Below are 16669 nucleotides of genomic sequence, written 5' to 3'. Positions count from 1 at the left end.
CCCAGATGTGTAAGTTTCTTCCCTCTCTGCATGTGAAGGAAAACAGATTTCTTTCAGTTGTACTACTGGAAAGGCAAAAACCTGCTATTTTCTCAGTTCCTGGGCTTTATACGAAATAGAAATAAAATCATACTTAAGAACAGATTGTGTCTATCATCAAAGACATATAGACAACATATGCCTTCTTTTTTTATTGGCTGACCTCTGCAGTATCACAGCTTATCCAAATCAGTGAGTTATTGTTATTCTTTATATTTTTACAACTTCAGGTGAAGTTTCTACAGCTATAAAGGATCACAGCCATCAAAAAGCCTTTGTTATAACATTTTACTCTATTATACAAATCAAACAAAAGCACTGCAATCCTAAGAATAGTAATACGCATTTAGGGCCACCAATTCCTAGTACTAGGACTGCATCTTAAATTTAATCCAAATCTTATATTTGTAATACACTATATTCAGGGTTTTTTGGCTTAGAGTCCGCTTAACTTCCAACAATTGTATCTAAACTGGTAAGTTCTTCTTCTGCTTAACTCAATACCCAGACATCACTGGTTCAGGTTTCGTATTAGGCTTTTACACAGGCTGACAAGCATCATCTTAGGAAAGACTTGCAGCCTCCTCCAGTCTACTTCAACTACAAACTCTCTATAGCAAGGGTATCTCAAATTACTGCATATGTACTACAGACAGCCCAAGGGGCCACACAGCACGTAGGCAGTGGTATAGCTGTGCCATGAAAATAACCACCTGATGATTAGCAACAGCTCCATTTTGAAAGGTTTGTTTATACATGTAACCATTTCCATTGTAAATATCAGAAGAATCATTATGTTATTCTTGAGTTTCTTTCAGTTTAGTCACAAGATAAGATTATCACATCATCAGACAAGTCTCATTTTGACTGCCTCCTCTAATGTTCCCGATTCTAATGAGCCATCTGGATGACCTCTTTTCCTACAACTGCCCTTACAGCAGCTTCTTAACATACAAAATGATGCCAGTAATAAACGGTAACAACTGCATAGAGTTACTTCCAAAGTAAAAGGAGAACAGTGCAACTACTTAAATGAGCAAAAATACTATCTAGCTACATTCCTATGCACTCCCAAATTACTTGGTAACTGGCACATTTCTTGCCGCACAGCTACCTCAGAGTGCTACGTGCAGGCAAAGCATCTTGGATAATACCATGCAAGCTGCTGTTGTCATGCAAGAACAGCAGCAGTCTCATGCACAGAGCTCTTGGAAAAGTGTGTGCAGTCATTCTACAGCCCACCATGGATCATCCTCCGTGGCCACACCGATAGAAACAGAGACATGACAGCAGGGGACTGAGTTATAGCAGAGAGTATGAAGCAGAACAAAGGATTTAAAAGGGAGAAGAGGGAGAACAGAAAAAAAAAATTCACAGGACTTTAAAAAGAGGGAGAAGTGGGGAAGAAAAGCACTAAATGCAGGACATTGAACTGGTGGAAAGGAGAAAATTGCAAAGGAAACTAGAACCAGAAGAATAAAAAAAAAAAAAAAACAAATGAAAAAGAGGAGAAGAAATTACTAAAAGAAAGAATATTAAGGAGCTTAGTGTGATAGCTTTATTATTCTCTGAAAGCTCCTTTAGCACTAATAACAGGAGAGATTAAAGATATTTCTCTCAACCATCAAAATTTTAAGATATATTTCCTCCTACTGTATCTCATTCCAAATGTAATCTCTGCAAACATTAAATCAGAACCAGGGACTTTCATATGGGACTAAAACTGGGATAAAGTCTGGAATAAGCATCAAATAGCAGCGTGCTGAACAAGGCATGATGGCAACTAAGTAGATTTTTGTTTTCTTGTTTATTTGCTTTTTAATATCAAACAGACTCTGGATTCTGAAAATAAAGACAGTATATTCCACCTCTGTTGCATTTCTTCCCTTTCCAAGTTGCACCAAATGGCTCCCACTGAAGTCAGAGGAAAAAATGTTACTGAAAGTTTCAAGAGAATCAAAACTACTGACTCTACCACAGCAAGACTAAATTTGTCTTTACAAACATCTTAGGAAATAGGTGTGATAGACCAGCTCCAGCCCAAGAGATTTACTTCCTCAACAGCTCTAAACACCAGACATGGAAGGACACACAGGTGACTCTCTCAAAACTCACTCAGTCCTCCAGTATCTCTCACAGAAGTGGCATTTGTAGCTTCAGGTATCTTTCATTAGAGAAACTTAACAGGATGAGGCAAGAATATTAGCCAAACACTCACCACCATGATGTGGGAAATTCTGACACAGAAAAGTATTTTCGTCAAATTGAAAAAAAAAAAACAAAAAACAAACAACACTATCAAGATAAACAGTGGGAAAAGTATTTTTCTGTTTCAAAATACAGTTATCATCTAAACATTTGTGAAGGAAATGGAGGCACTGAAAATCCCACCACAGTCCTTGGCGTTCTCAGCATCTCCAGCACCTTACAGTGTAGGTGTTGCCAAGGCCAGGGCACAGCCAAATGCCCAAAACCCTTCTAAATTTTGGTAGAGCACTCATATGGAACAACATAGATCTTCAACTTGCACCTTTCAAAACAATATTTTTCATTACCAGTTTGCTCATTCACTTTTACACCTTTCTGGGTCATTGCCCAGAAATGGAGTGGGAAGCCCAGAGTGCTGGTAGCATACTAGTGGAATGTACCATAATTTGGCCCTTACCCGTTTTCCAAGATGGCTGCTCTCCTTATGGAGAATCATTTTAGAAGACAAATTCCTTTGAAGCAACAGAAAGCATATCCATGACTGAAGAATATAGGCCAGTCAATAAAATGAATGGTTTATACATTAAAACAAATTAAATGCCAGACTCTCATGCTTATCACGTGAACATGCTCAAATTCATTAATAGAAACTAGTCGATTCCCTGAAGTACATGCTGGGATAATAGAACAAATGCATTTGTACTGACAGTCATTGGTAAATGGCTAATCAATCCCTCAGTGCTTCTTAATTAGTGACTGCAGGAGACCCTTTTAATTGGCATCTGATACTTGATTTGAACAGACTAATAAACTGCCACTCAGTCCCTTATTGGCAGTCAACCTTTTTTTCCCCTATTAACTCCACTGTAGCTCCTGAAAAACATTTCTGAAGACCAGACCAAATTACTAGCTCCCTGCCATAGACTAGCTTGGCACCCTGAAGTATTTTATCATGATTTCAGTGCTGATGTTGCACTGAAACACTGCATATGCTCTACTGATCGCTCAATATGGTTTATATTAATACAAGTTGTAGGCTGTCACTGTTCAGAGAGTAGGTAGTTACAAGGAATGCATTGGTTACTTTATAACTGGAATAATTTATTATTGAACAAGCAAGTTCAATAAGCACTATAAAATCAATTTATAATTTTTATGCACTTCATGTGGGCTGAAAAATGGTTGTGTTCTCCACTATTTTCTGACTAGACCTCTTCAACAGAAAAAGGGGGAATAAAGCTTTTAAAATTGCATTTTGGTCAGCAAAGCACTCTGGAAATCGAGATTAAAGATGACAGTTTTCAGATGCATAAGTTATGCTTACTTTGTTTTATGGGCCTAAGGCCACCACGGTGTCAGACATTCCATCGTGAAAGCAAACCTTCCAAAGGTTAAAGAAAGAAATACACTTTGACAGAGTCAGCCAAAAACTTAGGTGATTTGCATTAGCTGAAAAGCTAGTCCAGTTTTGTTTACTCCTTCAAATCATTGCTTCACTAAGGCATGTAGCTGGTGGTTATTAAAAGTTTCAAGAGGAATGGCAGTTTTGGAGGAAGTAAAACAAGGAGTACTAAAATCTTCAGTGGCTGTGCCTGTAATTGCTATGCAAGGCACAAAACACACTCCTTCCCAGTAGCATGAAAATCCAATTAATACAGTTCTGGGAAGACCCAATGCTCTAGTTCTGATTAAGATTTAAAGATACAATGACAGATTGTAAGAGTTAGCTGGGCCTAACACCCCTTGTTAATACCAGTAAGATTTACTCAGCATGTGTCCAGCTGGCCAAGTTAAAGAAATAGTTCATCATCCCTGCTAATAGGAGCATCTGGGCTTTGCATTGGATCACCAGATCAGTAGGAAAGAGGAAGGCACAGATATCTGGTAAGATAGCCCATTCCAGTAAAGTTTATTCAGTGTATAACACTAGGACATTAACCTCAGAGAAGTATCCTGCCATCATGCATCTATGAGCTGTTAGGTGATTAATGCATTGCTGTCACCAGAGCGCCCTGCTCAAAACCAGATCCAGCTGCTCCATTCTGTGGTGCTCTTTGCACTACATTGCATTTACAAAATTAAGTCACACTCACCTCAGTATTGAAGCTTTCTGTCACAGCCACTTAACGCATTGTTTCACAACACACATCTATTTATTAGAAGGCACTCTGAGTTATCCTTAGCAATGATGACATTAGTGAAATGCCCCCTGTTCACAATCACTTTAAGGCCTTTATATATTACTAAACCACTTTACCATATCACAATCACCCTCTAATATTGTACAGTCTGAACTACTGTGCAGTTTGGAAATACCAGTACTCTAATGCTATTTAATTAATTTTTGTAATGATCCTCTTTGAATCAAGCATCCTATGGGGTTGTTGCAGCAGCATCCCAGCAGACTATACAGCGGAAAAGGGCAAGGAGCATGGTGCAAAGCCAGTCACACACATGCTATTTCCTTCTGAACAGAACCTATTGCTTTTTTCTCCACTGTGCAAGGTAAAGTACTGCATTTGACATGTGGCTGCTTAATCCAGAGGAAAAGGGGATGAGAAGACACTGTTTGAAAGAACACGTAGCTCCAACAAATAAAACTCCAGCTGAAGTCTGGCAGTAAAGGAAGAAGTATATGCGCTGGGGAAACTTTGACCCCAGAAGGTGGTGGCAGATAACATGCTCATGCAAAAGTTCAAGTTTTGTGGGGTCATTTATCACCTGTGACAGTAGCTTGCAGTAAGTTCAACCTGTGTAAAGCATCAGCACCACTTTCCTTCTGCACAGGAGGATGATACCTCTCTAGGAGTTTTAGCAGTGGATTTTCAATGTCCTACGTATCAAACTATTTAACACAAACACACATCAGAGGAGCTTAAAATAGTAATCCACAAAAGATAGAGAGGAAGATTCCAGTTTGAATAAGCCAAGCATCTTCCTCCCCCTTCCTACTATCCATAGGTTTCCTCTTATTCAAATCTACCATGCCTGTAGACTTTTCAGTTGAGAAATATCCTAAATTCATTGTATGTGCCTGTAGAAAGTCTAACAACTTTAAGAGAAATACTGAGGTAACATTCACTGCATGAATTTCAAAAGCATGTAAGCCACCAGTGTGGGAGGAAAGATGGCTTCTCATGGAAAAGGGAAGGAAAGGGGAAGGAAGGGATGATGATCATAATTTAGACAATTTCTTTGTTCACCACCAAAGTAGACCACTTTTTTCTTTTTTTTGCCTTGGAATGCCTAACAGAGTAAAGGAGATAGGCAGTAGCAGCTGTGAATACAAAGGAAGAATATTTCTGGGATGCTTAACAGAAAAGTAAACAGAGTTAAGTTAAATGTTAGTTCTATTGGAAGAAAGGCAGTGATACAAGTTTTGGAGATAAACAAGCACAACCATATGCATCTCTATTTTCAAGGGAAAGTCTGTGCTTCCAATTCCAGTGTGGAAGCTGAAGCATTGTTGCTGAAAGCAGAAAAGTTATGGTTTGGAAGTGCTGCTGCCTTGCCTAGACAAACTGCAGTTTGGCTGCTCTGTGTCTTCACTTCCTTTTGCGCACCAGAACCCAGGTGGATGACACCATTGATGACAACTCACAATTTCTCCTTATGCACAATCAAGAGGACAAAAGTATTCTTATAAGTCGCCCAGCTCAGGAGCTCCAGCGATAACAGAGATGAGGAAAACCGAGTTCACTAGATGGAAATGCCTACAAAATACCACCAAACCTATTCTGTAAAGAGTGATGATTAGTCAAGTCCCCCTAACTCACACAGAGTGACATTTCTACAGAAAGATATTCAGCTGGGCTCCCTGCTGAGCAACACAGATCTCCCTGCATGCTCTCACCTCTGTGCTGTTCTGCTCGCTGCTTCATCAACTATAACCAGAGCAAAGGGAATCTGCATCCATTTGGCAAGACCCTGCCTCTGGGTCTGACAGATACAAGCCTTCCAGCAGAGGTCTTACCTCACAGAGACATGTCTGCTAGCTCCAGCCATCTTGGGGTAGACACAACTGGAGTATAGCATGATTTAAGGAATCCCACTCACAAACTTCAGTTTTGTGTGCGTCCTTTTCAAATCAACTAGAAAGGCTGTCTCTACAGTTAAACCATTTAGATGACAACAGAGCAATGATACAATCAACACCCAAAGGGAGGTTTGAACAGTCTGAAAATGCAATTGCTCCAAAACTGGGCAATGAACTGCACAAATTTCTTCCCATCAGATCAGAAACAGCACTGCTTTCAGATTCAAGTAAAAGTAATTTTCACAGTCTAGCTTTCACCCCAGCAGCACACTGATGAAACTTCACAACTCCTAAGGGAACAACTGAAGTGCTGTTGGAAGATGCAGCTGTAGGATGCACACATACGTGTCATGGCTTTAATCTGGCTAGCACAGGCTGGGAGCTGTGAAGCTTCAACAGGACACATTTTAAAACAGACCACTGGAGTCCACCTGGAGCCACAGATGCTTATTCAGCACCTTGGAGACTGGACCATTGTAACTGCCCTCAAGATCTAAGCTGTTTAGAATACAGCCAACTGCAGGTATACCGCCTACCTTCAATCTCACCTCTAAATACCACATTAAACATTGAAGAATAATGACAGGCTAGCGCTGCTCAGATGCTAAGACATTTCAGCTTTGTAATGCACTTTGCCCTGACAGTTTTAGCGAGGGAAGGCTGCAGATGGGGGAATGACACCGCATACAAAATCGGATTTGTCTGTCATAGAACTAGGGTCTATATAATTTAAAGTCATGCGTCCCTACAGTGTCTGGCATTTGTTGTTATACTTTCCAAGGGCTTTTTAAATGGCTCCAAGAAACATTTATAGGGTGAAAAATAGCCCATGACCTGGACTCTCCAAGGTATTTCAGCATTAATGGATTACAAAATTACCAAGGGAGGGCTAGAAATCATTCCTTAAACAGTCTCAAAGGTAATGAAACAATAATCACACTTAGAAAGACCTATTCAACTCTGAGATATTATAGGCACTCATTTATGAGCTCATAGGAGGCCAAGAAGATAGACACTATTCTTCAGTATCACCAACATTGGCTAAAATTGGAATTTCTGTTCCAGGAGAAATGCTCATGAAGCTTAATTTCTATTCCAAACTGTAGTAATCCTTCTAAAAATTTAATTCCACAGGCATTTTTAAACACACTTTGCTTCATTTTAATTGACAAATCATGAAAATAACTGACATCAATATCAGGTCTGTTCCACAACTTTGCAGCTCTAAAAGCTGATCTTTTTCAAATATTTCAAATCCTTTTTTTTTTTTCCCAAAAATCTAGTGTCATCTGACACATACTGCAAAGCTGAATTCTGACAAAGCTGCTTTTTCTAGAAGCGGAATGTGCTGGTCCAAAAGAAACCGCTGCAGGAGGGAGGCTGGGGACCACGGACAGTTACTCACATAGCGCCTCATTTTCCAAATACAACACATTCAGATATCATTCAGCTGCATTACTGCCAAAAGTGGAAAATTCAGACAGACTTCAGGAATTAGCAAGCATGAAAAAAGCCTTAGACGTGTAGGGAACATAGGCAGCAAAGTGACACGCTATTTATCAATAAACATGGCTGCCACGGGACTAAGTTTAATTTCAGCCATCCAGCTAAGCTAAAGGGCACTTCCATGTAACACCTATCATGAGAAATTCCTTTTCTCCAAGAACTTGCCTAGCATATCATTGTTTTGCAGTAATTATTACTAGGAACCATTCACTTCCCAGATGCCAATTCAAAAGTTGTTAAACACACACATGCAAAAATTAGCCTGTCCTCATCAACTGCAATCACAAAGGCTTGAACTTCCAGCTCAGCCACCTTGTGCGTCAAAGTAAATGTAATCCTTCAGGCAAAATGTTTACCAAGTTGAATAACCGAAAGCAGTGGGAAACCAGTGTCACATGAAAAATTAAGAGCCTTGGTGTTTCTAAAAGCATTCCAAAGAGCAGTGAAATAACAATCAAAATGCATTAGCAGAGGAGGGTATTCACACCTCCCCTCTACCCTATTTAAGCTGTAAAAGCAAACGCCACATGAGCAAAGCACACAAAGCTTGAATGGACAGGATTAATTAGAAAACAAAATAGTAATGGGAAAAGCTGCTGTGCTGTTTTTTTTTTTTTTCACTGCAATTTTCAGTAAGTGGCCACTTATAAAACCCAAACAAAACACTCAAAAAATCCTAGCATGGGATGACATCTCCTTGTCTTTCTTTGAGTAATGAACCTATTTTCTCATTCCTTGAAGATAAAGCAACTTTTGACTATGAGAAATATAGTAGAAAGTTTTCTATTATAGGTATAGGTCAGCTAGAGAACAGAGGCAGAAAATTGCAATACAGCAGCAATACAAAGTTGTGGAAGATAAGTTTTCCAGATGCACTGCTATAGTCTCTTCTTTTTTCAGTTTCTGGAATTTCAAGGGCAGGTACCAAGAGACAAGATAGGTCTCTGACAGGAGTTCATTCATTTCATAGATAAAGGGAATGGATCACTGGGTGGGGAGGGAGAAAGAAAGAAAAAAAATTTAACTGAAACTTTTCTGCTCAGTGCAGGGGTAAGTGAGGATGGGGAGGGAGCAGCCTGGCCAGAAGGCACCAAGGGCTATTTGTTCAATCTAGTTAGTGTTGAACCTGAAACTTCAGATCATGGAGCCTGATGTTCCTCTGAAACTGTTGGATACAGAGAAAATTTCTAAGCTTACCCTGCCCACCCTGAATTACTCTTATGTCAAAGCCAAAGAGGAACATTCTGTTTAGCTGGAATTAGGCCAACGTTTCACCACTCCTTTCTGCCAGTGAGGAACAAGGAAAGCTAAATCCCCCAAAGTGTTTGAAAGGTGTCTTCATCAGCTCCCTACATCCCCTCTTTTCTTTGGAGTGCTCTGCTGCGTTGCTGGAAACATCTAGATCTGGGACACCAGTTCACAGGCATCTCCCACCTGGAGTAGGATGTAACAGGCCCTGACATACGCCTGCTTACACAGAGGAGTGTCTCCTGCAGCACCATTAAAGTAGCAAACCCCCTCCATTCAGAATACATCCAGCTCTGCTGCCATGGAACATTTGAAATAAATACTAATGTATCTATAGAAAGGACGTAAGCTCTTTTCTACATATGTGTGTGCATATACATACACAAACATACATGCAAAGAGAGAGAGACATTCTAGATTACCAAAATAAACTATGCACTGGTAAAAGCTACTCAGGCTAGGAGCGACAAAATCTCACTATCACGTACCTAAAGTTCTCTATCATCTCCAGTATTTGCCCATGTTCTTGATCCTGCCATGATTTAAAAACAATGTGTCAAATCACCAAGCTGTTTAAACAACAGATGAATCAAGGATTTTATAACACAGAAAGCAAGAATGGGTGACACCAAACCAGAATAAGAGAAGGCTTATTATTAGCACTGAGCTGAGGAGCTGTGCTACAGCATCTCTGTAGCACACACATCAGTCCAACGTGACAGGGTGACATGAGAGATGGGGAAGGATTCTTCAATGGTAGCGATGAAAGGAAGAAAATTAAATTCCCTGTCACTCAGCTGTAAGTGGTCTAATGAAGTGACAAGTAGATTTACCAAAATAAAAGAAATGCATGCCTCTGTCCAAATAAAGATCATTAGACTGAAACCTGAAAGAAGCTTCTGAGCACAAATGCCGAACTGGAATAATCACTTTTTCTAGCAAAAAACATTGCCTTCCCCAGATACCAGAAGGCTGTCTCAGCAGCAGAACTCTCCTAGCTCAAGGGCAGTCACACTGGCAGAGCACGTTCAGCAAAGGCTCATCCCACAGCCCATACTGCTCTGGCTGGCTGGCTCTGGTGGAGTGTCTCTGGGGAAAAAAACATACCTTCCTCCAGGACAATGCAAAACTAGAGCTATAAATGCTCATCTTGAATCAAGCTCCTCTTTTCCCAACAGAGAGCTTTTTCCTGGTGGAGAAACTCCAGCAGAACCTCTCCAAATTACTTCCTGAGTGAGGGCAGTTAGCACACAAGTCCAGGACTGACAGTACTGGATAACCTCCAGTGTCCTCCAGTCAAGCAAATCCAGCCCTCTACACTTAATTAAACTTCAACTAAAAAGCTAACAGTTTGTTTCATCACCAGAGTGCCCTAGCAGCCCAGAGGTTTGCTTCAAAATGACCTAGACAGAAACCACAGACGTTCAAGTGATCTGTTAGTACAAGTATTTATCACTAGCCATGTATTTCAGGTACCAGTTCTCAGAAGTCTGCACGATGGGAAAATGAAATCTATAGCAACCTGCCAGGGGTTGGATAGAGGCCTTCAAAGCAGGACAGACTCCAGCCTGCAGAGTTTTAATGCAATCACCATGCTTCTGTCCCTGTCCCTAAAAGGCCCACCTGGGTCCTTCCCCAGCCCTGCACTTCCCTCTGTACACACAGCAGTTACGCAGAGGACATCCTCCACAATGCTACACTTCATGGCTCACTCACCCCTTTCTCTTTTGAACAATATCGTGGGCTTAACCTCTAGCCTTACACGGTTACTGGGGTACACTCAGTCTCTTTAATGTGTTATTTATCCCTCACTTCTCCCTTGATGAAAATCAGGAAGGTCATGTACGAAGATAAAATACACATTATATCATGTAAAGCATGTAGCTAATTAGAAAATATTTTAACTGACATATGTGCAAAATGCTTTTTCCCCCAAGAGTGGATGACTTATATCAACCATGTTTCTGAGCACATTCACTGACTGTTTTCCTATGGAGGCAGTTCTGAACTCGGAAACTGCCTGTGAAAGTTTCACTTCCTCCAGTTTTCTTACTTTCCTTTCACTTAGCTACACAGCTGAATTTGCTCAGGAAGCAACGCATGATTCTGGGAAGAGGAAGCAAGGACAAGAGGGTTTGGGAAATTCATTTTAGCATCAAGTAAGGGTGTCTTTTCATTAGTTATCTTCTTGGAAGTCAGTCACACATCAGCAGCTCATGCTCAGTATAAATAAAAACAAGCCAAAGTCTCTGCTCTGCTCACTTTACACTACAAATCCAGATAGGCAATGAACACTCCAATTTATTTACAGTGACAGATATTTAAAATGTTGACGGCTCTCAAAGGTACTTTGCATGGCAATTGCCCTTTTGTTTAAAAAAAAAATAATAAGCAAAACTAACAAAGCAAGAAGTACCACTTTGGGCCACTTCTAATGCGGCGAATTACACAAGTCTGAACTAAGCTGGAACATATCCCATAAGGAGGCATTATTTCCGCACACTCCAAATCCAGCAGTGTTGAACAGATTTATCAGGAACAGATGATTCAGATTGTAATAGTGATCTAAGACAGTGCAACAAAGCGGCACGTATGCTCAGCCTCTCCTTAACTGGCCAATTTTTTCAGCTGAGCTATCACTGACTGTGTCATATTTCATTACTGTGGAAACCCCACTTGGAAATAGCATCAAAGGAGAATTCCCATTCCCATGCCTTTGCTAAAGAATCTATTACAAGTTTCCTTACAGCACAAGAGGATTTCAAGTATTGTTTGTTTTTTTTTTTTCTCTGTAGTCCCTCCCCAAGCACAGAAATCAAGAAACACGTTTTTTTACATTTTGAGGTTGGTCAGGGAGCACCAACAAAAACCTTGGCACTATTTCCACAGAGTTCACGATTTTCCTGATCTTCCTTCAGAGCTCGGGTAACACCCAAAAGGCTGAAGGCCTCCAGCAAATCCAGAAACATTCAGAAAAGTCTCAGTTTTCTCATCTACTTAGATAGCTCCAGGGCAACACTGTTAACAAGGCTAAATGGCTCTGCGTCATTTTAACCACAAACCCTTGCATGTGGGCAGTTTCATCATGCCCATCATCAGGGTATTGCTTACATCTAACCTTAGCATTTGCCCTTTCTCAAACCCGAGATAGGTTAGAAAGGACAGATTCGGCTTACTGTTTCACCGCATTTATCGACCTGAAGAGGTTATTATGATAGACTGCAAGTCCACAAGGTCACTTGCTCTCCAGCTCTGATTTCCATAAAGCTATAGATTTTGTGATTACAGCTGCTCTGTATAGGTGCATTTAGCTAACATTTGCAACGAGCCACCTAATTCAGCACAGCTGAAAGCAGAGCCCCAGTAAGAAATCCTAGTGTACTGTCTGCTGTGAGCTATTCCTTATCATTTTGCCTTTGTAGAAACACAGAGCATTTGACTATGCATACAGAGATGAGGAAACTTCATGTTGAAGACCTATAGCTTCAGCTGCCCAGCATCATCCAGCACCAGAGCTGGTATCTGGATGTTGCCACATAGTTATAGCCCAAGTGTTATAATTATCAAGTACCAATCATCAAGTATTTGCATCTCACAAGAGTACAGACAGGTTCCCCAGAAGACTTCACTCCGCAGCTGATATTACTGTTCTCCTCCAACTTAGACCAGATCGGCATCCTACCGCAAAAAAGCTCAGGCTATTACTGCAGGAAAGTCCAGCCCTGCCGATATTCATCATTCCGACACACCAGAGCAAGGAAGAAGCTGTCTTTTTTTCTGCTTCCCATTGAGAAGGCCAGGTAAGAAAGCTCAGATATAACAGTTCTTACAACCACACTACAACCCATGCACACCAATTAAGCTTTGGTGACAGAGCACCAAGCCACGCTTGGCATTCACCCCTCATTTTGATGCTCTTCCTTCAGCTTGCTTAAGATGAGCTCCTCAATGCCATGTGGGCAGAACCACCCAGAGACTGAGTTTTGCCTGAACACCTGTGGTGCTTAGTAATGCTGCAGCCATTTTCATCAGCACAGCTTCCAAGTACAGGAACACTTTAATCCAGATGAAGTTGCAGGGAAGAAAATTATGATTAATCTCTTCATGTGTCACACCCATAGTTGTCTTCCTTCTAATAAGGATGTCTATCAGTACTACTACAGTTCGAGTTAATAAAGAAAAAAGGCCCTGACACAACACTACTCTGATAAGAGATTGTAGCTATGTTAGTGACCAGAACTGCCTACCTTTAACATTTTCACCTCTGTTAGCCAGCCTAAAATATAGCCATGCTGGGCATCCAGTGTCCGCTTTCCTCTTCACATGATGGCCCATGACTACAGAACTGGCTTACATTTCAGGACCAAAGATGGGCTTGAATGCCCCAAACCATATTTTTCTTTCTCTTTTATAATGAGATCCATGGGTCTAGCAAGAGATATTTGCCCCACCCAACACATTGCTGAGATTCTCACATACAGTTACTCAGATAGATAAATCTCCATCCCCCAAAGGCCAAGGCATTGACAGGATAAAATACTAGCCTATACCCCAGTTGCTTTTCTCAGTATTTTAACTTGTGTCTTACATAGTATTTTTATTTGCTTGTACAACATACTATGAAACTAGATTGAATTTTCCTGAAAAAAAAAAAAAAAAAACCACACAAAACAACACATAGACCAAAGCTTTGCTGTGGAGCATTTCTCCTGCGCTGATCAACCTGCACTGGAAGATTTTAAAGTTTCTGGTCACAAGACTTTTTAAAAACCATCAACTATCCTCAGAGGAAAGACACAAATCTCCACTTTTATTTGCTAACTTGATTGGTGCTTTATTTTTCTTTTAAGATTCTGCTGAGTCTGCTTGGCTCATGGCCAAGGGATGCATTTTGCCTCTCTATTTGTATCAAGTTAACAATGACCATATTCAAGTTGATGGGGAACAGGCTGGTAGAGAAACAGACTATTAAATAAGTCCATCTCCTTAGCAACAACCACTTTTTCTCCAGCACTTTTAAAACTCTGGTTTTCAGTATCACTCCATGCTGACACAAACACTCTGCCTCTTGACCTTAAGCAGATCAGAGCTGTGTCAACACTAAGTGTCAAATTCAGATGGAGTAAATTGCTCTGAACCTCACCTGCTTATAGCCTGCCCTTAAGCTGCCAATGCTTCCTATTGCAGGAGAAATCACTACCCAGAGGGACTGTGGCATTTAATAGGGATGAACCTTGCCCCAAAGGGCGCCTGGACATTTCCAGTACCATCTTTGTTATTCAACCAATGACATCCTTAACTAAGGCCAAGCGAAATCTTAATCCTGAACGTGTCTGGGTTTGTTTGGTTTTTGGGTTTTTTGTTTGTTTGTTTAAAAAAAAAAAAGAAAGAAAAATAAAAAAGACAATTATCTCCAAGCAGACAGTGTATCTGGCCAGGATACAAAAGTTTCCGTGCTTAACACAAAACCTTTGGTAGGAATTAAGATAGTATTTCTCTGCTTCTAGGGCAACTAATTAGTGCTCAGAGCTGTGCTCAAACATCTTTCCCTAATGCCACATACCTCAGCTATTGCTTCACACTGAACTTCCCATAAGCCTAAAATCTCTGATGGCTGTTCTATAACTTAACAGAGCAAAACCTAAATCCCTTCTCAGAAGGAAAGGAAGTGGCCAAAACACAAAGGAGTTTAATTAAGAAACAAGTCTTCATTTATCAGTATTGCTATGAACATGTAAAACTCCACAGGGAGCTCCCAGTAGACAAGAGTCTCAGGAATGAGAGGACCTACCTTCTACAGGTTTGTGGTTGCTCTGTTCTTGTCAGAGCTGAACAGGAGCTGCTCTGAGTAACCAATACTCAGTCACATTAGTGAAGACCAGGGTGAACCTTATGTGATCAGGCATGTCTTTAAAGAGAAGAATTCATATGCCTATCTTTTGATTTAAACCTTTTGCGGATCAGATTCAGTTTGGGGTCTGAGGCCTACACACATTTGTCTTGAGAGCTTGAGGTGCAGTTAATCCATTTACACAAGCCTGATCAACTGTTAATTACTCCAGTCCAAACAATTGGGAATAACTGATGACCAGATCCACAGTGATCATCTTCACATTTGCTAGGTAATGCCTGGCCTGGCACTGTCAGCCTAACAGAAGACCATACTTTTTATGATTTCAGAGAAATCTCACACAACTGCTCACAAACTCAAACTTGCATACAAATGGTTGCAGGACAAGGCACAGAACTAGAAAAATGAACAGCACTGCCACAATACAGCAAATCTTTCATTTGCATCCAGCAGCCACTCTAAAACAGGTGTTCTGCTGGGCTTCCCCACTGGATATGCAACTCACTAATTACCAGATTTGTCTCAGGACTACTGGCACTAATTAACACTGCAGTCTAATTAATCAGAAATTCAAATTCCACTGAAGAGCTTTTATGCAGATATTTCTGCTAGGCACAATGGAGGAATTTTTTTAGTTGCTTGGTTCGGCTTTTCTGATAGTTTATTTTGCTTTGAATTAGTAGCAAGATTAATAGTCTCAATATGAGTAAACTGATCACTTTCTATTAAATAGTTTTTTGGTTTTTTGCAGTTTGTTTAAACTAACATTGCTCTTACCAAACTCAAACACATAACCTTCCCCAACTGCCTTGTATTTTATTCTCAAAACACAGTGGTTTTTTCCATATAACAGTAATCAATACCTTAACTGTTGCTTGCTATAGAACTTTACATCTCCAGCCTATGAGCAGCTTTGGCTTAACCAAGGAGTCATCCTGCTGCAAATTTTAAAGACTGAGATACCTGCAGTTCCCCCAGTGCCAGAACTAAACTCGGCCTGCCTACAAACTCCCATTAAACTCAAATCACAACGGTATTCTCCAATTTAGCTCAACTATAATTTCTTCAGGGATGTGCATGTTTCTTTCACTACGCTGACAGCGTTTCAAGGACAAACATGTTTGACCTGGCCTTGCAAAAGGCCAGGGCCAAGCATAGCCCCCAGATTTTTCAGGAGTCTGAAATACTCACAGCAAAGTGCAGATTCTCAGCTGCTTGGGCATCAGCTACGTATTATTGTCACCAGAGCACTACCAATACTTTACACAAAATCCTTTCCTTCTCACATATTCTAAACGGACATTTAGCTTCCCAGTCACCATTTTCTCTGCCTTAAACATTTGAAACTCTGGTCCTCTGACCAGTAAACAAGAGACAACCATGGGATACTGCATGGCCTCCTGCATCTCCCAGAACCTCTACTAAAACAATTAAGCAAAACTGGAAATATCTATCCCCTTTGGAACATTTTCAAATTACTCTCTCTGGACAATATTAATTTCAGCCACATGAGAGGGAAGCATCCAACTGTATTTTTACCAAAGCAATGATTTTTGGTAAATGTAAATGAGTACTGACTGCTTTAATTAAAAAATAAACTAAACTGTGAAATGCATAACAGACCATAAATGCTACCTGCCTCTAAATAATCCTCCTTCCATACCGTTACTCCTCTACATCTCTACACAGGTTTGTCATACTCCTTAGCCCTACAATCTATTATTAAGGTGCTTCGTTAGCTATTTGTACTTTGCACTGCTTAAATAATTCAAATGCAAGCA

Source organism: Leptosomus discolor, chromosome 16, assembly GCF_034619465.1.
Source record: "Leptosomus discolor isolate bLepDis1 chromosome 16, bLepDis1.hap2, whole genome shotgun sequence".
NCBI lineage: Eukaryota > Metazoa > Chordata > Aves > Leptosomiformes > Leptosomidae > Leptosomus > Leptosomus discolor.
The sequence above is the reverse complement of the archived record's forward strand: the minus strand, read 5'-3'. Positions refer to the sequence as shown.